Below are 24,154 nucleotides of genomic sequence, written 5' to 3' on the forward strand. Positions count from 1 at the left end.
TTTTCCAGACGCATTTTCAGCAAAGAGCTTCACGCAGAGGGCAGACAAATAGCTTCTGGACTCTGCCATCAATCAGTGTGTCAGCCCTCATTAGTTTTCTTCTGGATGTACCCTTAAACAAGCCCAACCTTGTGTCTTTGTAATTGTGTGTCTAGTTACTGATAGCAGCCTCCTGCCCAGTGAATAATTAATTTGGGTAAATTGTGCTGCTATAATTTAGACTCCTTCTGCAGTAGCCTCATGGTCACCCTTACTCTCTCAGACTGGGAGTCTATTTTCTGCCCTGTATCAATTTTTCATATAGCAGCTATTTGTCCTCAGGGGGACGGATGTCATCTTAACACTGGAGTCTGAGTTTTCACCTGTCCCTGCGGCATTCCTCTGACACTTCCTGGACACTGAGGGAGACGACACGGCTGTACTTATCGTTACTTAAAGACACGTCCTACTTCTGTCTGATTAAGCCCCGTTGCTTTCAAAAACTCGACTGCTTTAAGTTCACAAAAACATTTTAGCCATGCTGAGTGTCTTTGAAACACCCACATCGCATAATAATCATCGCTTTTTAATCTAACTTCAGTTCAGTTGCTACATTTCACCAGCGGCCACAATTGACCCGACACAAAGCCGCACGAATGAGTGTCGGTGGCGTCTGATTATCAGCTTGCCTGATGAATCTGGGCTCTGCCTCCCGCCCATATGCAGTTAAGAAAAAATGAGTGAGGCTTGCTCCAGATGGTCTTGCCCTTTAGAAGTCTCTCTCGTCCCTGTAATGGAGCGAGTTGGCTCTTACTCCCTACACTGAGCACTGGGATTGGTCCAGGCGGCTGCTGTTAATGAGCCTCGGTGTTCCCTTCTCTGTCATGCTGGGGGTTTCTGGCTTGCCGTATACCTCGCTTCTGTTTTATCTGCCCGTGTTTCTGCGTGGGATCAGAGGGGAAATTGGGAAGCAGGTTGGCAATGTGGCAGCAGCAGCATCAGTCTGTCCATGCGTGCTGTAGAAAAAGCTGACATGCTAACCCAGTTATGTCTATACTCAGCACGATTTTCATCAGACAGATTGAACAAAGACTGAAAACTGCTACCTTTGATTCCTTCTAACCAAGGTCGCCTAATGATGATGGAGTTTCCTTTCTGTCTATCATGTGATATAATTTTCTTCTTTTTTCTCCTTTATTTTATTTATTTATTTATATTGTTTGTTTTATTGGCATGATGCTATTTCATCCTCCATCAACTGTTGGCAGTAATGTTGGTACTGTGGCTTGTTTTCTTTCGTTTATCTCACAAATATTTTGAAGAAAGTTCATCCATCTGTTTTATTGCCCTCGACTGTGGATCCTCTGCACTTTAAACTTAGGGGCTGTATTTCTGGGGCCCTGGGGCTAGCACGCTGCAAAGTCTAGTTGAGCGGTTTGAAATTTCATCACTCAGATTGTCTAAAAATATCACTTTTTATGTTCTTATCTACCCTTATCTTTGTTTTTCAGCGGCAAATGACTCACTCATGTTGTTTGAATGTAAAGCAAGTGAAAAACAAAGCTTTTATTGTCCACTCAGGAACAGTAGAATATGAAGAAAGCACATTTGACATATTATAAGCTTTTAGATTTGATTTGGTTTAGAAAACAGTTGTTTGCTAACAGATGTGACAAAAAAATAGCATTTGGTCAGCCATGTAAACCGCTGAACAAATGGTATATTACACAACGGTGCCATTCTGCCATTTGTTTGGTATTTTTGCTGGGCAGGTGGTAAACAGCGACTTTATCAGATGTTTTCCAGCAGTCACGTGTAGTGAGGCTGAACCAGGACTAAAATTAAGCACCACAGAAGCAAAACAATGAGCTAAAAGATACTAAATGCTCTGCAGAGCAAAGGAAAACCAAAGAATTGATCATTTGCTCTGGGTTCATCAGTGTAAGTGACCACTTTCATATTGCACAGTCATGGCATTTGTCCTTATTAAGAAATAATAAAATTATTGATCAGTGCTGCTTATTGTTCACAGTTCTGCAACAATAACAATCCAAACAGTAGCACTAACGACTCTGTCACTGTTCATTACGAGCTGTTGCCTTGCTGGATGAATGTTTAAATTTTACACATGTTTTTCCTCCTTCAGCTACACGCTACAAGCTGGTCTTACATATATACAGCAAAGATGCTGAACAGGCTTGTACCACTTTAGGAAAAGAGCTGGACCTCACAGTGCAGCACACAGATGACTTTACATGCCTCCCCTCTCCAGGCTAGTGAGGTACTGGAGACCTAGTGGGAACATTCGTTTGAATGTGTAAGAATTTCCATGTTTTCCATGGTCATAAATTCTTCTGTCATGTGTGCCATGGTAGGGTTTCCTTGTCTTTGCACAAACAGAGCCTCCTAGGAAAGACTGGGCAAGAGAGTATATGCTAATTTCAATGTGCTGGCCTGTAGTGAGGAACTGAAATCTTTTCAGGCCTTTTGTCAGACAAAGATGCCAAAGTAGATGTTAGAAACTAAATTGCCCAATATGCCGTGGGACCTATTAACATAGTTATTATCATTACAAAGAAAATTTGCATAGAAATAAATTCATCACAGGCTTAAAAGTGCTCTTAACGGTACTTGGGAGTGACTGCTAAGGATACCCTCAAGTGCAAACCAAAAGAGAATACTGCTGACAAGCAGCAGCCCTCTCAGTGAAAATTAAAATCCATCAGTATAACTGGGTTTTTTTTTTTCCGATTTTGAACAACACATCATGCTGTCAACGCCGCTCAAGGTCACATAAAATTGTTTTATTGCTCATTCAGCTGCCCCCCCCAAGTAGATTGTCTAAAGGCCTGATCACAGGTAAACAGGCACCTGTTGTGTCTAGGAAATCATGAGAGTTAAATCAGTCCAAGGATCTGCTCCAGTACTTCAGGAGCAACATATAGAGGAAATCTCCCTCTCCCAGTGTGCTTTTTCTCGATGCCCAGAGATGCCTCACTGATGCTCCAGGGTTGGCAAGTCAGACAAGATACTGTCACACAGAAAGCTTTTCTGGAGGAGGAAAAAAAGAAGATGCATTATCCATCTCCCTTGGATCTGGAACAGAACATACTGCACACTCCCACAAGGATGGGGACTGCATATTGTATCCCACTGCCTCCTGTGGCTGGATTCCCACGAAACAAGACGTGGATATAAATGCTCAGTACACTCATTTCCTCTTCTGTGCTTTCTTATATTTCAGGTCATCTTAAAACAGATTCAGTATTTTTACCCATCACTGTATACACAATCCATCACTGTCACAAGTCTAACACAAGTGTTCGGGGTCTTTATTAACGGTGTTTTCCAAGACTGTAGCAAGGCATATATCGGATGCCTTTATGGTGGAATGGCCAGACCAAAGCTATTGCTCAATATGGCAGCCCACTGTGAGTGTGCTGAAAGGAACCTGAATGACCCAGATCATGAGAAGCAAAATCCTGTGCTGAGATAAAATAAAGACTCAACCCGTTTAGCCACAGTTCTCAATGATGTGAAAAAGAAACCAGCGACTGACCAGTAAATGTTTTGATTGCTCTTTCACTGTTTCACAGTTCAAGATTGTTCCAAAATGATCGTTGTTCCATTTCCCCTGATCTGGCTGTCTGTTGGATATACTTCATGAACATTAGCTGGACTTTCCTTCTTGACATGTTAGAAAGGCAGGGTCTGCTTATCTGAGCTTTTTGTTGCCAAACCAGCGTTCTATCCAGCAGAGGCAATCGAATGTCACACACCACACATACAAATGGTTCATTGAACAATTGTCACAGTGAAACATATGTTATATGCTGCATAAGGACCCCATCTATTCATCCAGGCATCCATCCACTTTCTTAACTGCTGATCCAATTCAGAGTTGAGGGGAAGCCTATCCCAGGTGGCACCGTAGCTTGATACACCATCATCTCATTTATGCCGTTCGCAAGTTGAGTTTAGACAATTCTGGTTTGAACAGCAGATGGTGAGAAAAGAAAGGCGTGCCAAGCTTGTAGGTTTATTTCTTACCATTGTAGCTGTCATTGTTGGCAAAGACGCAATCCGCAGAGATTGTGTGTTTCTCTGTTTTACAGGGGAGAGCATGAACGCTTTACATTATTTCCTTAGGGACAATTAAAGTATTCTGATGCTGTCATGCGGTGTAGTAGGACTCAGGCGCAAAGCAGAGTTCAGGGGAAAGCAACGTTTATTTACACAACCACCAGGTGCAGATATATACAGTGAGGGGAACCGGGCTCCTAGGTCCAAAAGGGAGGTCCGGGATTGGAGTCACAAACACGCTGGCTCTTCTTCTTTACAGCAGTAGAAATAACAGGTTAGTCACGGGTCCGGGGAAAACTGTGCACAGGAGAAAATAAAGTTAGACGGAGATCGCAGCAAGTCTACAAAGCTTAAAGATTCGAGGCAGAGGTTCACTAACGTGTCTAGCATAATCATCCAGCGGTGAGGCTGTCTGCATCCCGGCCTTAAGAGTCCAACCCGTAATCAGAGCCTGACGAGATGCAGGTGTGTGCCAAGGGCGGGAGCCTGCAGTGAGCTCCGCCCTGGCAGGGAGGAGAGAGGAGAATGTACACAAAACACATGTGGCCTTGTGGAGCTGGCCGGGCAGACACGGGGACCATGACTGATGCTGATTTAACCTACTATTAAGAGAAGGGCGTGAGGACTTATTCAAATTATTTATTAATTAAAAAATGCCAGAAAAGCCTGTTTTTGCTTGTTATTGTCTGTAAGAGTGATAAGAAAAGTGAAACGCAACGAGCTACACAAAACCTGCTTGAAAACTTTCTGAATGGTCTGTACTGCACATGCTTTAAAACGAGTGTCAAGTGCAAGTATTTCTAGTCGATAGTTGAACTTATAGTGCCTCTGCTATTTCTTATCATAACTACACCCTGTAATGAAAGCTTTTTTCTAAACAGTTTGAATAGTCACGAGTTATTTTTCCATTTGGCCACACTAAAGGTGAATTATTTATGCTTCTGCTGCTTCTATTAACCTTCAAAATTCTTTACTCCCACAACGCTTACAATTTTCTCTTGTTGAGATATTTCCCTGTATTCTCACAGGTCTACCTGAACAGATTAAATATTTTGTTGAGTTTGTGAATGATTTGAACGTTTACTGTCACTGAGCTGACCCCTTCTTTTCAGTCACCCAGTCTCATCTGTGGTCAGATGAATGTGGGTCAAAACCTCATGTTTCCTCCCATCACACATTAAGACCTCTCTCCCAGAAGAGACAATTAGAGTGAGGAAACCTGTGTTGGCTCAGTAAGCAAATAAAATTTCAGATATGTAATAAGACAGAAGTGTGACTTGAGGCAATAGCAGAAGCCACTTCTGACACCTTACCAAGCGGGTTCCTGATTAAAGCTGCAGCAGACATAATAATATGACAAATGGCTGCAGGTTTTCATACGATCGGAGCCATTATGTTCTTCTGTGCAGCTGTTAATAGAAAAGGCACTCGTGTAATAGTGTTTAAATGCAGCTTCTTCTTTTTTTTAATTTTGAAGCTGGGCACAGCTTGAAATTTGAATGCAGCATTCGAAGGCTCTTTCTCCCCGGAGTTTCATGTGCCAGGAAAAGAAAGGCTCTCCTCTGGTCCCCAGTGAAGCAATTTGTTGAGGCAGCACACATACATTACACATCCAGGGTTCGGTGTCACTTATTATAGACAGGTCAGATCCTGATTGAAAGGTCGGGATATAAAAAGCAGCTCTGATTTGTCTCTTCCCTCTGAAATCCTACTCACACACTGAGGAGGAGGAAGTGCTATGAATCATTATTAACAGCTGCAGCACGGAGGACTCTCAGGGTGCGCCTCAACGGCGACTTCACAACAGCAATGCTGTAGTAGTAGGTCATCCACAAATTAAAACCAGGAATAGTCCTATAAGCAAATGCCACTTTGAGATTTAGGGGATTGGTGACTTATGGTCCAACGCAGTCAGCTGACGGTGTTTCTTCCAGTGATAGATGAATCACAATGCTGCATTTATCATTAAGCAACAAAAATTAATTCCTTGCTACATCGTTTTCAGTTCCTTTGCCACGTCTTATTTTTTTAAATGCAAAAAATTGAAAACATAACATGCACAACTGTCCATCTGGTTTACAGTTTGGAGTCAGTTGCTGAGATGCATCTCTTCTTCTGGCCATTTCAAATACAGGGAAATGCCCGACTTTGGCGCCTCATTTTTGGTATTCTAATGAATGACAGCAGTGCCAACAGCAAGCAACAAAGAATACTCTAACTTGGCTAAAAAGTAACCTTATAATGAGCTGATGGTTCATCAGTGATACGCTCGATGAATTACACTGAGTGATCCTCCTTCTGAGCTTGACTTTTTACATGGGTTTTTTTTCCCCATTTTTCCTTTTTTCCCAGAAGAAGAAGCTGAGAGTGAATTATTTTTCACCTACTCGACTTCAAGTTTTTAAAACTATGTGGCTTTAATTTATATTTATATTTAATTTAATTGATGTCTTTCCAGTTCAAGGTTGTTCAAGGTTGGTGTTAGAATTTGAATAAAAATAGTTCTTGAAGCTGTGCATTGTATGGGGATATGTCTGTGAAGGTTCTCAGTCACCCAGGTCATCGTGGTCCAAAGAGCTTGGAAAGAAAAGCGTCTCGACACCAACTAGGGAGGAGCAGAAAGACAAAGGCAACAATATTGTCATCCCCTATGTAGTAGGTTTATCAGAGAAACTCAGGAGAGTTTTCTCCAAACACGGCATTCCCGTGTACTTCAGACCCAGCCACACACTCAGACAAAAGCTGGTTCACCCCAAAGACAAAACTCCTAAACACAAACTTAACAACGTGGTGTATGCTGTAAAGTGCAGCGAGGAATGCCCAGACCTCTACATTGGAGAGACCAAACAGCCACTTCACAAGCGTATGGCACAACATAGAAGAGCCACGTCCACAGGACAAGACTCGGCTGTGTTCACATTTTGGACAGAGAGGACAAATGGTTTGAAAGAGGAGTGAAAGAAGCCATCTATGTCCACTGTGAGCGACCATCTTTAAACAGAGGCGGTGGCTTACGATACCAACTGTCTGCCATCTATAATCCAGTTTTAAGAACCCTTCCCAGACACCTTAACGCCCACTCACACCCTTTTGACCTCAGGAAATCACATGATAGGGTGTGGCAAGGTCTCACAGTGGGTTCATCTGAAACCTTGGCTGATTGTGACTTTACACCTGTTTTCACACCTTGGCTCGTGTGATTAGGTAGAGGATCATTAGGGCGTCCATGTTCCTCTTGGAGGACACTCCCATAGGGCTTAAATCTGGGACTCCATTTGACCTTAGAACTGAAGAAGCTTCTCGGATGAGAGGTGAAACGTCTTGAAGCAACTTAAAGAAGTCCAGACGCTTTTCTTTCCAAGCTCCTTAGATTGTATGGGGACTGCAATTTAACTTTTGCAACTTTTAAAATAAAAAATATTAAAAAAAAAATTACAAATAGCAGACACTTTTTGTTAATTCTAAATAAACACAAGAAGTACAAAAGACGTTCGGCAAATAACCATAAACATGACACAAAGCATTAGACCTTTATAATTAAAAACCCATAAATTATAGTTGCAAATCTACCCTGAAGTGTCCTCACTGAGGGTGGCAGTGCACAGATTCTGTTTTCAGCACACAGCAATCAAATAAATTGCATGTTACACACTAGCGTGCTCCTTGTGTGGAGGAAAAAACGTGGTTCTAACATTAAAGCAGGTGAGCACAGCAGTCTGTGCCCTGCATGTTTTCAATTTAACCCTTGTTGAATGAATGTGATTATGCAAATGACAACAGGACATCAAAAGACAGCTGTCCCGTTTTTTCTTCATAGTCAGTTGATGAGATGCAGTTGGAATTCAGGACTAAACTGTCCTCTATCATAACAGCAGCAAACTCACAAGCTAGGTCTTTGTTTGGAATATAACAAGTCTCCGACTGTGCTCAAAGAAAAGCTGACTTTGACTTTTTTCTGGCTTACACACATACGGCTCGGACTGCGTGTACACTTCCATGCAAATATTCTTGAAATATGTTGGTTTGCATCAAAATTGCTTCAGATGTGAGAGCAAGCAGCACTTGAGTCTCAGGAGCTTTCCCTGTTTTGCTCTGTGATAAAACATATTTGGTGTGACTGTAAGGAGGAGCGAATTCTTCAGAGTCTGTTTGCTCCATTCGACTGATGGATGGTTACAGCTACGTTGGAGATGATGCAGCAGCATATAAAGACAATGAGACAATGAGCCATCCTCCAAAAGAGCTGCAGGTGCAGTTTGTTATGTGTGGGAACTTAATCAGTCTAACTAGACAACAACCCTGTCGGCTAAAATTGCATGTATAGTGATAAATGCTTTTTCCCTATAGAATTTGAAGCCTTTATAACAGTTAGTTTGCTCCCCGCTTCAGAACACAAACAGGGATTTGGTACTGTGTTTGTTTCGTTTATTTAGGTTCACAGGCTTCAAGAGTTTTACATAACAGTGAAAACAACTTATGTTTCTTTTATCTACTGTTTAAAATATATCTGCTCAGTGAAGCACTTGACTGGTTATTTCCTTTAAGATGGAGAGCACACTATAATACAGACAAAAACATTACATTTTGCTAATGGTTGTAACATTAGCACCTTATCAAAGGCAGGGCAGATGTTCAGAACGAGTCCGCCTTCTAGACAACACAATGGTAAATGGTAAAATGGCCTGCATTTGTATAGCGCTTTACTCAGTCCCTAAGGATCCCAAAGCGCTTCACACTACATTCAGTCATTCACCCATTCACACACACATTCACACACTGGTAATGGCAAGCTACATTGTAGCCACAGCTGCCCTGGGGCACACTGACAGAGGCAAGGCTGCCAGACACTGGCACCACCAGGCCCTCTAACCACCACCAGTAGGCAAACATGGGGTTAGTATCTTGCCCAAGGATATTTGGCATGCAGCCAGGAGGCAGCCTGGGATCGAACCACTGACCTTCTGATTAGTGGCTGACCTGCTCTGCCACCTGAGCTACAGCCACGCAACCATATATATCTCAACTTACAAGTGTCTTGTCCTGCATCTTAGCTTTTTGAACTAGCCACCACACAGACTTTCACTGGGGATGGGGCAGTGGAGGTTGGACTTATAATTAGCTTCCCAGCATCTCAGTTTAAACAGCATGTTAATACGACTGCAAATAACACCTGGCCCTTGCATTCAATATGGTATGAGCCACATCCAAAGTAAAACTATTTGTGGATCACATATTGTACATCAAAGGGAAACAAACATTAATAAATATTATTTTAAATATATTAGTGTTAACCACAGGCTAATTTTCATCTGTAGTCCATGTCTAGCCTCTGAATGTAACCTAAAAACAAAAATGAATCACAATCTCAATATTATAAAGATAACTTACAAAACTGATGTTTTTTCATTTTTATTTGCTCTAGCAGTAATAAACTGACTAAATGGTGGAGGAGTCATATTATGAAAAAAATTATGAGTAAGAAAGATAAGACCTTTTATCAAAGTATTTTTACAATTATATATATATACACACACACACACACACACACACACATATATATATATAGAGAGAGAAAGATAGCTAGCTAGATGAAATGTAGAAATGCTCTCAGGTCCTACAGTTGAACTGTCTGCTTTGGTGCAAAAAGTACAAGGTGGTTTAAATACATTAAATTGAAAATAAGAATGCTAGAGCCATGTGGTAACATTCATTTATACGTTTGAATTTCACCATTACCATACATGTATACAGCAAATTATTAATATACAAAGAAAAGTATTTGAATTGGATTTCAACAGAATCAACAAAAAATACCAAAGAAAAGAGTTTGGTATACATGAACTCTGCAATAAAAGGTGATTCCTAAAGAGCTATTAGCTTGAAACTTGGAATATTGCAACATAGTATGTAGTGTGTCCCAAAGAAATGGTAAATAAATGGTAAATGGCCTGTATTTGTATAGCGCTTTACTAGTCCCTAAGGACCCCAAAGCGCTTTACACATCCAGTCATGCACACATTCACACACACATTCACACACTGGTGATGGCAAGCTACATTGTAGCCACAGCCACCCTGGGGTGCACTGACAGATGCGAGGCTGCCGGACACTGGCACCACCAGGCCCTCTGACCACCACCAGTAGGCCACGGGTGAAGTGTCTTGCCCAAGGACACAACGAAAGAAGCTGCATGCCTAAAAAAACTACCTGAAGCAGAACAGATCTGAAAGTTGTCCTTAGGAAATAATGGGTCTGTCCCTTCAGTTCAATCTATTGTTCGCTGAAGCTTCATCAGAAATGGTCTCAATGGAAAGGTGGCTGTCAGAAAGGTATGAGGTATGCTGAGGTTTGCCAAACTACAAAAGCAGTGGTGTGAAATATAGTAGCAGTAGTATGGAAGAAGACAGGAGAGTACAGCTATATGTAAAACATGGTGGAGGCTTGTGTAAAGAACTGAAGGGAAGATCATGACTTTTGTACATTACTCAGATTTATTGATGCTTATGGTCTCTGGTTGTTCTGTGGCTGGTAGTCACTTTTTGTATGTCAGATCCTTTATGGTGATTAGCTGCCAGCTCCCAATTAATCTTTGTCTCCAACTGAGGCCTATTCAACAAAAGGTCAACTTCTCCCATGGAATCATCTTACTGTAGTTTAAACATTTACTTGCCCATTATGATTTCACAAGTTTAAATGGCTCCTTCTACTTAAAAATAAAATAATTTTATTATTAAATACATTTTAGGCCTCAAAAAGAAGTATAATATTTCAGTCAGATTTGTCAGTGTCACTCTCCATATCCACCTTCTTAAAAACCGAAATAGAGGGTGATAGTCATACATAAAACTTCAAACAAAAAACAAACAAAAAAAACCCCGTGATTTTTTTACTTGTTGCATAAGTGAAATGGGTTTTTTTTTAGCTTACCTCAAATGAAAACAGAATGTTCAACCTCACAGATTATTATATTTTGTTTATTTAATCCATAAAAACCCAAAGTGTAAAACAAGTTGTAGTTTTGGGGAGATTATATGCTACGCTGTTTCTTGGCAGGGAGCTGTAGCTCACTAAAATCTTTGCTGGTTGCCTAGCAACCTCACTGTGACTACAAGGTTCCACTTAAGGCCAAAAAGTAGTACCCTTAATTTGGTGACTTTGTTGGTACTAGTCAGATGATGTTGCTTGATGACAGAGATAAACTGCAACTCATATAGGCTTTTATCTTTATGTATCTTTTTTGCTTTATTAAAATCTAAAAGCAGAAAGTTTTGCGCACTAATACCTTCCAAATCCAAATTCTCTTGCAACGCACGGTTTGCCTTTTCACCTGATGAATCTAAAACAAAGAAAATTCTAACCAAGGAAAATCTGTAGTACTGTGAGCTCTTCTTTTCTACCAAGGAATCAAAATCTGTTTAATCAGAAAACAGCAGCTGATGAGCACTGACAATCTCGGGGTTAAAAAGCCACCATGATGTGTCACCATGTTGATGGAAGCCCTCTAACATTACCGAGTTTTCTACACTTGCCCAGGTTGTTCAATATTAGGAAGTTCATAATGTAACGCTTGTGTCCCATCAGATTAAGCAGTAATTACATGAAATGAATACTTTAATTATGTAGACGCTTCTGATAAGTGCATATTTGCCCTTGGTGTATTTTGTATTCCTGGATCCTGAGCACATTCTCCACAGATCATGAAACTGAAATCTACCCTAACCACTTCCTTTCTATTTTGGGGGAAGAGGGGTGGAATTTCACAAGGGAGTTGATTATACTGATAATGATGTGCATACTGCAGGCGGACTTTCCTGTGGGAATTTTCCTTATATGAACGGCCCCTGGAGTTATTGTCTGTAATGATAATGACTTCTTTCTCTTTCTGCTTCTTTACTGGTCCAGGTGCTCAGAATGAGGCCACAAAGCGAGTGTCCCGGTAGACTCCTCTGTACCGGACAAGACAAAGCTCTTGCAAAAATGTGTCATATCTCATGGTTTAATCACTATTTTATTCTTTAGCCTAACAGGTTGTTACTAACTTGACGTTTCTATTTTTTCTTTTAAGTGTAGAATTCAATAACACTCATTAAGAGAATAGCTTCATTTTGGTTTAACCAGCATCCAGCATATGAAACTCTCAGAAACATTATATAGACTATACAGTTTTCTTGTAATGCCTTAGATCAGCCATTGCCACTGTTTACTATTCCAAACTCATAACCCAAAGTTTTAAGGGCATCTTTTTCTTTTATAGCGTACTTTAATTATTGTGAGCACTTTTAATTTTCTTCCTTTTATCTTTGTTTCTGAGTCAAGTTGCTTTTTGTCACAAAGCGTTTTCTTGACCAGAACTCAATTAAAGATAGGTGAACCCCAAAGTCACTACTATCCTTAAATAGAGGCAAAGTACAAATAATTTAATTGAATTTGTGCAGAGGGCAGAAAACTCTCAAGCTGGTGAGACCAGTGGATGAAGTGTGGAGGACCTTATTTTAATTTGTATTAAAAGGACACAGAAGGAAACAAAAGATGGATTTTAGGCAGAATCTTTTTTGTTGTTTTAGTAATTAATTTATTCTTGTGTTTTATTTTATGTTAAAGATAACCAGTATTTGTAGACTGTAATGCCAGGACAAGATTTTTCAGTATCACATATTGCAAATATTTCTACCTTTTCTTTTATGGAAAGTGAAGTCATAAAATAATTGAGGTCAGATGAAAAAAAAAAAAAGCTGTGGAGTACATTAAACTTTCTCCAGACCTCTGCAATAAAAATGTAAAGATGTAGATCAGAACAGAGAAAGGCCTCAATAAAATGACAGAAGTTAGAAACCTATCTAGACTCTATCTAGAGTTGATTGGCAAAACTGAGCAACCAAACAAGCAAGGCCTTGAACTGAGGTGATCAAGAAATTGCTCTAATGGAGCCTCATAAGTTCTCTGAAAAGATGACAACACCTGTAACAGAGTGGCTACAGCGAAGCAATGCTGAGTGAAATGAGTTTGGACTTTGTCAAATGACTAATAAAGGACCAGATGTAGATGACTCAACCAGTAAAGCAGTGCAATATAGTAGACAAAATTATGTTTTCTTTCTGTTTAGTATATTATCATACAAAGGAGGCCTTCATCCGTACAAAGAGGCAAGCTGTCTTACCATGCTAGGGACCATTTTTTACATTATGATATTATAGTAGCTTAGAACATCCAAACTGCAGAATTGATTGTGCTTTTTATGTTAAAGTGACAGCTACCACAGGTTCTTCTGTATGCTTGGAAAGGGATAGATTAGATAGGGGTGGTTCATTTGATTGGAATCTACACTCTCCCGTTAAGATGCTACTACATCCTCCACAACTGGAATTAAAAATTTGGAGGGCACAGAAAATTATTCTCTGATCTGAAGAGTCAAAAACTAAACCAAGCACTATGTCAGTCAAAGAACCAGACATACCTGCTTGTAGCCGCACCACGACAGTCCAGGCAAAGCTGTTAATGTCCCTGTTGTCCTCCAGGTGCTGGTTCTCTTTTCTCTCTGTCTTTCTTCTCCTTTTCTGTCTACCTCTCCTTCTATTTAATGGGTGTGTATGAAGTGGGCATGGCCATTTAAACTCCAGCTGATGCATCTGTCTCTCATTACCCTTATCTGCAGCATTTAAACCCACCTCTGCTTGTCATTTAACACCAGATTGCTGCACTACACTGTTGGGAGTGTTACTCAGACCACCTTGTGTTTGATTACGTAACTGCTAAAATCTCAACTTTACTCACTTCTTGCCTCAAGTACATTCTTAGAGTGTCAGCCAGTTTTGTCTAGAGGAAGCCAGCCCTAAACCAGTGAGCAAAGTGATCCGTTGGAGAGCAGAGGCTCCAAATGATCATCTGAGAGTCAATTCAATTCAATTCAATTCAATTTTATTTATATAGCGCCAAATCACAACAAATGTCGCCTCAAGGCGCTTCATAGATACAGAGAAAAGCCCAACAATCATATGACCCCCTATGAGCAAGCACTTTGGCGACAGTGGGAAGGAAAAACTCCCTTTTAACAGGAAGAAACCTCCGGCAGAACCAGGCTCAGGGAGGGGCGGGGCCATCTGCTGTGACCGGTTGGGGTGAGAGAAGGAAGACAGGATAAAGACATGCTGTGGAAGAGAGACAGAGATTAATAACAGATACGATTCAATACAGAGAGGTCTGTTAATACATAGTGAGTGAGAAAGGTGACTGGAAAGGAAAAACTCAATGCATCATGGGAATCCCCCGGCAGCCTACATCTATTGCAGCATAACTAAGGGAGGATTCAGGGTCACCTGGTCCAGCCCTAACTATATGCTTTAGCAAAAAGGAAAGTTTTAAGCCTAATCTTAAAAGTAGAGATAGTGTCTGTCTCCTGAATCCAAACTGGAAGCTGGTTCCACAGAAGAGGGGCCTGAAAACTGAAGGCTCCCCCTCCCATTCTACTTTTAAATACTCTAGGAACAACAAGTAGGCCTGCAGAGCGGGAGCGAAGTGCTCTAATAGGGTGATATGGTACTACAAGGTCATTAAGATAAGATGGGGCCTGATTATTTAAGACCTTGTATGTGAGGAGCAGGATTTTGAATTCAATTCTGGATTTAACAGGAAGCCAATGAAGGGAAGCCAAAACAGGAGAAATATGCTCTCTCCTTCTAGTCCCTGTCAAGTTAAAAAGAGATTTGGATTTTGTCAGGAGCTTTGAAGTAAATAACCTGGGACAGGAAGTGAGTCTGATTTGTAAGTCTGACCGAGCTTTGGTTCGTTTGAGCTACAAGAACCTGAAAATTAAAAATCTGTCTGTGGATCTTTGCAGATTAATCCTGTGGAAGAGTCACTCTGACCCCTGAATTAAATATTTTTGAGCTTGTTTCTGAATGATTCTGTTTCTAAATTAATAAATAAATAACAATTTCAGAGCATCTTCCTTGGATCTTTTGCTAACAAACAAACACAGAAGCATGGTATCAAAAGCATCACCCTATAGGCTTTCTTGTCAGCAGCAGGCACAGGGAGAATGATTAGACTTAAACAGAGAATGAATGCAGACAGAAATCCGTGGAAAAAAAACAAACTGCTCCAGCCTTAAAATCCACAACAGTAAACCAAACTGGCTACGAGACAAGACACTGAATATTCCTGTTCAACCCAGACAAAACTCTGACTTTGCTGCAAACTAACAGAGCTGTGGACAGACCTGATTACAGCAGTTCACACATCTCCAACTGATAGGCTTGATAGGCTCTACCAAGATGTAGGGATTACTTGCTCAAATTTCTGAGTGCAAATCCTCCAGAGTGGTGGTGACAACCTTATTTTACATCATGAGACACATAAAGACCAATTTAATTTCACCAGTGCATAACTAGCAAAACTGTTGTCTTTTATTTCAGTGTAAATACGTTTAACTGCATTTAACTTATGAGATATCTTTTAAAAAAAAATGGTGCAGCTTCACTTGTAAGTTGCAGTTTTTGTACATTATAAAGCAATGTTGAAGTAGTAAATTAAAGGGGAACAATGTTAGCAAAGCTCTGTGGACCAACACTTTAAGAAATAAATACATAACACGGCAGTCTAGCAGCTCATTAACCAGATGTTGTCTATAATTTTTTTTTTTTTAAACAGATTTTTTTTGTTAATTGGCTTAAAGCACCCTTTTTAAAAAACTCCAGATTAAATATAAAAGACTAAACATTGTCATGTAAATGAAAAAAACAATAACAAAATAAAACAAAATAGAACTAAAAGCGAGTAAAAACAAATTACAACTTTCCTGTTAATGATCTGAACACTAAAAAACAAACAAACAAACAAACAAAACAAAACCCTAGTCTATTAATTATTTATGATAGGCCATGGATGTTTGATTTGCCAATAAGAAGAAGCTAAAAACGACAAATACAGTCACAGTTCCCAAAACCATCCAGTGGGTCAGGTGGCACCTCTGCATCCCAAGCAGGTGTGACGTAAACGTGTCCCATTGTGGGACGATTGTGAAGACCCTCTCACCCACTTACCAAAAGCTCAGAGACCTGATACAAACTGATACAAACTTGAAGTGTACTGTGTGATCTGCTCTGGATCATTGAAGGGAGGAGGCCACATTGCCCTGCTGACACTGCCTAAAGGAAAAGCAGTACTGGACTTAAGTTCACCTGCTGACCAGAAACATGACCTCAAATAAATAAATAAATAAATAAATAGATAATAAAAAAATACCAGCGTTGCTTGGTAACTGCTGGATGTTTAAACAGGTTCACAAGGTGAGGATTTGTATCGTTTGTTTCGGCAGCCTAAATATGCGTATTATTATTATTATGGTTGGTTTTAACTAAGAAAATAGATGGAATAATAATGATAATGACTGATAATCACCCGCGTGATCCACGTGTTGACAGAGCCAGGCATGCGATAATATCACATAGCCAACTTGCACATTTCCTCTGATTCACTTTCCCATTATTGTTAAGGGCACTGCACACTGCAGAACAGAAGCACGCTGTCGTTTTGTTAGACCTGCTCCTAAAATGAGCCTTAAATGAGATGCTTGTGATCAGAAGGAAACAGTTGGAAATAATTTGATACAACGGGGGAGTGGTCTGAATCTCACTGTCCGTTATTGGCGTGGTAAAAACACAGACACACTTTGGAGTTCACTGCTGGGACGTCTGGCAGTTCTTTCATCCACAGTGCAGGCTGTGTGGCTCGGCGCTCTGCCCGATACCCTCTCTGTCCTCACTCCTCTGCTCACGCTCGCGTCTCCGCTCCTGAACAGGTAAGGGATCTGTCAAAGTTATTATGCCACTCAGCAGTGTGCGATCTTTGTGCTGTTACCTGTGTATCCCGCCTGCACGTTGACAAAATCCTCTGCCTTTCCTTTACCGTGCGTTTGCGCAGTTACCGTGTAACGGTAGGTGAGGAGAAGGTGTGTTTTGCTATATCCTCTTAAAATATTTTTTGTAAGGAAAGTTAACGGTTAACAGTGTGTTCCGTGGATCTCTGCGCATTCCAGTGCGGGTGCAGCTCACTGTTAAAATGAGAGCGGTTTCAGAAGAACGCCGTGTGAAGGCGGCAGGTTCCCCGCTCCTCGTGGGCACCAAGATGCTCACGAGCAGTGGATGCATGCATGCAGGATTGGTGGCAGAGACAGAAGCAAAACGCGCTTTGCAAATTCCAACTATTTAGATCACCAGGTTCGAGCGCAAAATGCACCTGCCAGCGAGGTGTCAGATTGGAAACCGGGGCTTTCTCCGTTAAATACCGCTTTCCTCACTGAAAGCGACTGAATAAAGCCCAACTGTAGTAGTGGAAGTAATGCTTGAAAATGAGTTTTTTTGCAAACAACTTGTTAATGAATGCTCCCAAAGCCTACACTTACCGTGAAATAATGGTGCGCACCTATAGTCAGTATGCGCTCCTCCTGCAGTTCCCTCAGTTTGGAAGAGCTGTAACCAATATTTACCTCACCTCTGTCTTTAGACGTCTAAAGCCATTAATGCTGGCATTTGTGCTGTCATACAAGGATGTAGGAAACCCCCCCCTCCCCAAGAAAAAACAAACACACACACACACTCATACACACACTTATTCACCCCTCTCCTCCCCAGGAAGGGCACTAAAGCATAATAAAAATGCCATTAGCCATTTTCATTCAGATGCAGCCCTCCCAAATTGTATTCAGTGATCACACTCCTCTGTCACTTAGTCCAGTGAAAATGATGATTAATAAGCCACTTTGCAGCTTAATTTCTTAGCACTGACTTAATAAACCTGCCACGTTCCTGTAGCCCTACCGATTACTCTCAGGAGGGTCATCAGGAGAATACATATGGCCCCTTCATGTCCTCATCACCACATAATGACAGAGGCAGGCACAGTTTGGCCACCAGGCTGCCCTCATCCAAAACACTGAGGCGACACTGCAGTACATAAAAAAACAAAATTATTTTGCCCTGAGTACAGAGGTAGTCTGCATGAAATACAACTGGACATAAATGTCTAGATGCACGCTCCATCATCCAGGTAAGAAAATCCCAAAAAGTCTATTCTGTTCATCATCGGTCTCGACTGAAGAAGTCACTTCGATTAGAGACAAAATGTTTCTCCCACTGAAAAGGCTACGTCCAGCTGAACAGAATCAACTTTTTGGGAACTGGACATAAAGTTCAATCCTGCAAAAATATAAATGTATGCAATTTAGGGTCTAGGCAGCTCGAGGTATGTTTTTCTGTTGTTGTGGGAAATCCAAACATGATAATGAATCTTTTAACCTCCCATTAATTTACTCAAAAGGCATGAACACAGTAATAAATATTGTGAAAATACCGGTTTTAATAATGCGATTTTACATGAAGACTGATTAGAGATTGTTGCACACTGCATTTAAGTGGAGGAGAAAGGAAAGGCAAGTATCTTGTACACACTGTGGCGCTTCCTCACATTTCAAAGTATAAACCTTGTTTTTTGGGGGTTATCGCCTCGTGTTGTCTGGGCTCTCTGGGTTTTTGCTCAACAGCAGCAGTATGAAGAGGTAGGCAGTGCTGGCTGAAGGCTAATCTTCACAGGGGTGATAGAGATAACAGTGATGTATGGAGCGGATGGGGTGGTTTAACACCCAGAGCTGACTGTTGTCTAGCAGGGTCAGGTCTGTGATACTGGAATACTGCTTCAGCTCCTCTCGTGCCTGGGATTTGGCAGTCTTAATAGCTGCAGGTGGATGCAAGCAGAGGCTGCTTCGGTATTCAGAGCCGGCAGATGCCTTGATGAATGCTATGTTGCTGCTCAGGCATCTGTCAGTCGCTTCTGCTCTCCAAGTCAACTGCTTCCTTGGCCACAAGCCAGACAGGCAGCCAGTGCATACTGTGACATGGTTATGTTGCGTTTTACTGTTGAATTTCACACTTAAAGGTGATGGCTTATTCCTAAAGGAGAAGCTACACCCTCAAACAACCACAACTCGACTGTTTTTTGAGTGTGAAGTAACTATGTGACCACCTTGTAAATATAAAATTTATGATCTTGCATGTATAGTAAATGCACAGCGCAGGCATTTAAATTCACTCAGGCAAGGGCAGCGGTTATTAAATATAAGCTGCCCTCATCAATATTTTTATATCTACCGTTTGTAAAATAGCAAAGCGGAATATGAACATTTTTTCTTGTAGAAAAATAATCAGCCAACATTTCATTCCCTACAGCTCTACAGAATGTTGCTAGCATACATTTTAACAGGTCAAATTAACAGTTAGCGAAAGGATTCTTTATCTCACTGCTGTTGTTGAGTCATTGTCCTTGAAAATATCTGATAAAACTGCTTCATGAATGAAATGAAAGCACTTTTTAGCATGTAGGTCGTTGCAGTAGCTAGTGGAGACCAAAATAGAGGTAGAGGAGAGCAATAATAATTGTGAAAGATGCTAATGCTAGCTTGAGTATCTCTATAATGCTAACTGCTCTCTTAGCTCGCAGGTTAGTGTCATCAATATCCATGTTAGGAAGTGAAGAAATGTACATGTTGCTTTTAGGTTGGCTTCCGTTCATGAAAGAGTATGTTTTTGATACAATTTATGTGTCAGTGTGGCAAATGTATGCTAAATACAATTTAAAACAGTCAATCTAATGTTTACCGCCATGTTCTACTACAAAACTCCTTACAAGTTTGAAACCAAACACCATTAATAATGATGTAACAAATCATTAATAACAACACTGTATTTTTAATATTAAAATGATATATGTTTCCCTCGTGAATATTATGATGGGGTCATAATAATATATTATAACCCCAACAGTCAATGAACAATAATGTTGAAATCTTTAAAGCACACAGTTTTTTTGATATGTGGAACTAAATTATAGGTTATCTATATGTCTCCTGACACTCATCAGTAATATAGAAACTATAAGCAGCATTATTTATTGATAGTTAAAATTGGAATGTTACCTTAAATATAAATCGGTAGACTCTGCTAATGTATTAATTGTACTCTTTTATGAACAGGTTATGTGCTAATATGTTGAAAAATCTATATCTTTATGCACATCATGTCTCCCTGAGTTGGTTGTTTGTAGCAACGCTTGTTTGATTTGCGTTACTATAGAAGGGAGGAGTGCGCAGACAAATATGGATCATACCTGTGGGGCGTATAAGCCACGAGCTCTGGATTAGAAGTCATTTTTCTTCATTAAAAGTAACCTTTTGGTCAAGATAACAATACTAATAAAAAGAAAACAAATGCCTGACACAGTGTTGCTTTTTAATTTGATTGTTGTCAGTTGATTATTGTGATTATTGATTGGCTGGTGTCTATCAGGAGCACATTGTGCTGGTCATGCATCTAATGAATCATTTCAAAGGAATCAACCAGTTTAAAAGCTTAGAATTAAAACGTCAGGAGCGAGCAGTGAATGGGAAAGCCATTTAATAATGCAGAAGGGAAATGAACTGGTTGGTCAGAAGATCAGATAGTTTAAAATTCAGTATGCTCTTTCTTTCTTTTTTTTACATGCCTAATTTTAGTTCTTGCAGACAGTAACATGTTCTAAATTTAAAATATGTAATATTCAAGTCCAACTTTTGAGATACTTTGAGGAAGCCTTTTACCCATCTAATTTCTTAACTGCTAATTTCTTAACTGCTTAACCAGTTCACGGACTGAAATAGGCTTAGTGTTTGTGGTCATCAACCACAGCAGTCAGAATGGATTGAGAGAAGAGGAGGAGGACATGTGGCGGGGGCTGTAGGAGACCAGGTAAGCAGGACAGAGTGATGACCTTCACTCTCTGATAGAAACTGACAGAAGCTTGATGGAGCCTGTGCAGCTGGAATCATGTTGAATTATTCCTGACATGAACCTGCAAGAAGCCTTAAAGCCACTGAGGTACACTGTGTGTTGTAGCATTAGAATTAATGAAAGAAACCCCACCAACAGCTGTCCAAACAATCCTGCCTTCAGTTGCTCGATACCAGAGTTTTACTTTCCAACTGTTGAGCCCAGAAGCTGCAGTGCTTGGCTAGCTTGCGCTTTGCTGGAGCATCACAGTAAACTCTCACCTTGGTTTGATTTGTTTTGATTTGTAGTTCACTTTTCTCAGCAGAATTGTTACCTTTGTGTGATCTGCCTTTATCTAATGCTTCCTGGCAGAAGAAGCATGGCTTATGAATAAATCAGAGACCTCACTTTCACTGCTTTGAAGGATAGCGAGTGAAATTACCATGTACTGTATGGATGTACTGTACAGAACTGGGAGCTACTTTTATCTTTTTCTTTTGCATCCTCTCCCGCTAAAAATAGCCCAAGTGCAGGAAAGTCTATATGGTGCATCTACGAACTTAAATACAATGTCATAAATAATTCCTGCTTGTGTTGTTGATTTCCACGACAATAGCTTTTACAATCAATTATTCATTTAGGCCTGGCTCTGCACTCATCAGTAATTGTATCAGGATTTTGCACACACACTTTAATTGCTTGTCTCCTATGAAAAATGGCCAACCCACGAATTAACCCTTATCTTCATTTTATCATTGATTGTTTTCTTACTGATGTTTGTCAAATTCTTTTTATGCCTGTATAGATATTATCTCTATGAGTGCCAGCCCATGCAGATTTGAGTTTTACAATAATATCTGAGTCAGAAGATGTACGCCATGCCAGCGTGACCGAGGCAATATAAAAAGAGAACAGCTAAGCGCTCAAAAAATAAATGCTATTCACAGTTTAAAGTAACACGTACTCAATATCTGCACAAACACCAGTGAAGTTTGGAAATTTGCAAACAGGCTTCTCAGTCGGACTCTGTGGTGTGGCTGAAAGATGATTGAGGATAATACCACGGAAGGAAGGCGGGAGCCGAGCTCAGTTTCCTCCAACAAATCCTCTGTTGTGCTGGTGTCACGAACGCATTAACGGCAGTGCATGTTTTCAAAAAACAGACTTTGCTTGAAGTCGAGCGAAAGCTGCGCTGCGCCGATAGAAAGGCTGTAAGATGTAAGATGAACCCGTCACACAGACAGTTGAATAGCAAACTGCAAACTCTTAAATAGATGATATTCAGGTGGAATATCAGCTCATCATTGAAATGGGAAACCTAAAGCTTGTGGGTTTTTTTAGACCACACCAAATTCTTTTTTTAAATGCATGTTTTCTAAGTGAGGATTTTTGTGAGATTGGCAGCTGGTTGGTCAGATGAAACATTGACTTGCATAAAGTGCTAGTTTATCCTGACTAAGAACACATTATTGAGCAGTGTATGGATCTTACTATCTGTAATAGGAAACTTCTGTGATAGGAGTCTGTGTTTTATCCCTCGCCTTTACAGCGCTTTCCTCCCAATATATGCAGCTAATAATTACCCATGCAGAATGTGATTTTAGCCATGTATGCAGAAGCAAACGCTTCATGTCTCATGTTGCTTAAATATCATTGATCTGTAATGCAAAGTGAACTAATGCACATGCATCTGTCTTGTGAAGTTTAGTGTTTACCTCAAAGCAGCTCGATATTATATTTTACTTTTTTACCCCACGTATGTGAGCACCGAGAAGCCCACTGCATTAAGCAGCGGTGTCACTTCCCTTCACAGTCCACCCTAGCTGCAGCCACGAGCGCTACACTTTATTTTTAACTCTCAGAAAAGGGGATTTAGCAGAAGTAATTTTCTGTGCCTGCAGGTACCATCTAAACAAATGCACCCCCACAGAGCTAATTACTGGACTTCAAGGTAATTATGTGTACCATTTCAAGCACCGAAATGGTATATATGCAGAATGTTCCTGAGGAGCAAAAGCACAGTTGAACTGTGGAGTATCAGGAGACGGTCTGTATTCATGCAAATACGAAAAAACCCAAAAAACCGACAAACTATAAATCCCCCTCCTTTTTTTGCTGTTTTCATAGGTTTTTAAATAAAAATCACACCTGTGCTTGTCTTCTGGTTGACCCTTTTTTTAATAGACTTTGTTCTCCTGGTGTCTGGTGGATTTTTCTCTGTTTCCCACAAAAACATAAACGTTGGTTAAGTGGTTAATCTAAGCAGACTGTAGGTGTAGATGTGAGATAGATAGATTTTCAAGTGGACATTGACACAGTTAGCCTGCTTCAACTGTATAAACAAACACCAGTCACGGCAGATGGCCGCCTCTCCCTTAGCCTGGTTCTGTCGGAGGTTTCTTCCTGTTAAAAGAAATTTTTTCTTGCTCATAGGGGGTCATATGATTGTTGGGTTTTTCTCTGTATGTATTATTGTAGGGTCTACCTTACAATATAAAGCGCCTTGAGGTGACTGTTGTTGTGATTTGGTGCTGTGTAAATAAAATTGAATTAAATTGAATAAAAACACATAAAATAATTGAATGGCTACTTAATTTTTTAGGATAATTCAAACATTTTTTTATAACATTTAATGATATACAAAATTACCACCAGATGTTCAAGAGCTGTTGCTGTGAAGTACAAACCACAAGGGTATAAAATACATATTATTAGAAGTACAATCTTTGTCCCTTGGAAGTTCCTGCCCCACTGAGAAGCCACTGTGCCCCTAAAGGTACAACGAGGTACTTTATTATCAGTCGCGTAGGCTGCAGAATCATGCTGGTGGGTGTTTTCCAGCATCCACCTTTGCTGTGCACTTGCAAAAGTGGAGGACAGTCCTCTTGTCCTTGTGCTGTATGTATCTAAAGTACAGTACATTGCATCCTGTGTCACTACCTGCTATGTTGCATCCTGTGAACTTCCCATCACTCCTTCTTATTCACATCAGCTAGGATAAGTTAGCAGAAATGATTTTCCTCCTGGCACCTCCATCCATCAAATCCTGTCTGGAGCCTTATCTGATATTGACGAACTATACGTGTGTGTGTGTGTGTGATGTTCTATGAATCCATGCGCTTTTTGATGCTTGATGCAAACCCCCCTTTTTTTAAATTAATATACATGTATTCAGCGCTCAGCCAATGCTTCAATGGATAACGCTGCTTCTGATCAAGTTTGACAACCGCTAAATGATTGTGATCGCTTTTGACAATCAGCTTTTCTTTGTGCACCGCTCGTGATGGAGAGCTATTAAT

The 24,154-nt window shown here is 40.4% G+C and overlaps 1 protein-coding gene and 1 long non-coding RNA gene across 5 annotated transcripts in view; one reads left to right on the forward strand and one right to left on the reverse strand.

Annotated features, from left to right (window-relative positions):
• Positions 1 to 1,421: 1,421 nt before the first annotated feature.
• Positions 1,422 to 7,563, reverse strand: LOC146519115 (uncharacterized). Its single transcript, XR_014873956.1, has 2 exons — positions 4,442 to 7,563; positions 1,422 to 4,359 (listed from the first exon to the last, which is right to left on the reverse strand). It is a non-coding gene; the product is annotated as an uncharacterized LOC146519115 (long non-coding RNA).
• Positions 7,564 to 16,382: 8,819 nt separating this feature from the next.
• The window catches only part of cntn6 (contactin 6), a 150,248-nt gene continuing 142,476 nt past the window's right edge, over positions 16,383 to 24,154 (forward strand). The window contains exon 1 of one of the 4 annotated variants that reach the window (XM_085160253.1): positions 16,383 to 16,858. The gene's annotated coding sequence lies outside the window, so the exon portion shown is untranslated. The remainder of the gene's footprint in view (positions 16,859 to 24,154) is intronic. The other 3 variants (XM_085160255.1, XM_085160254.1, XM_085160256.1) reach the window with 3 other exon arrangements.

Source organism: Neolamprologus multifasciatus, chromosome 5 (assembly GCF_963576455.1).
Source record: "Neolamprologus multifasciatus chromosome 5, fNeoMul1.2, whole genome shotgun sequence".
Taxonomy (NCBI): Eukaryota; Metazoa; Chordata; class Actinopteri; order Cichliformes; family Cichlidae; genus Neolamprologus; species Neolamprologus multifasciatus.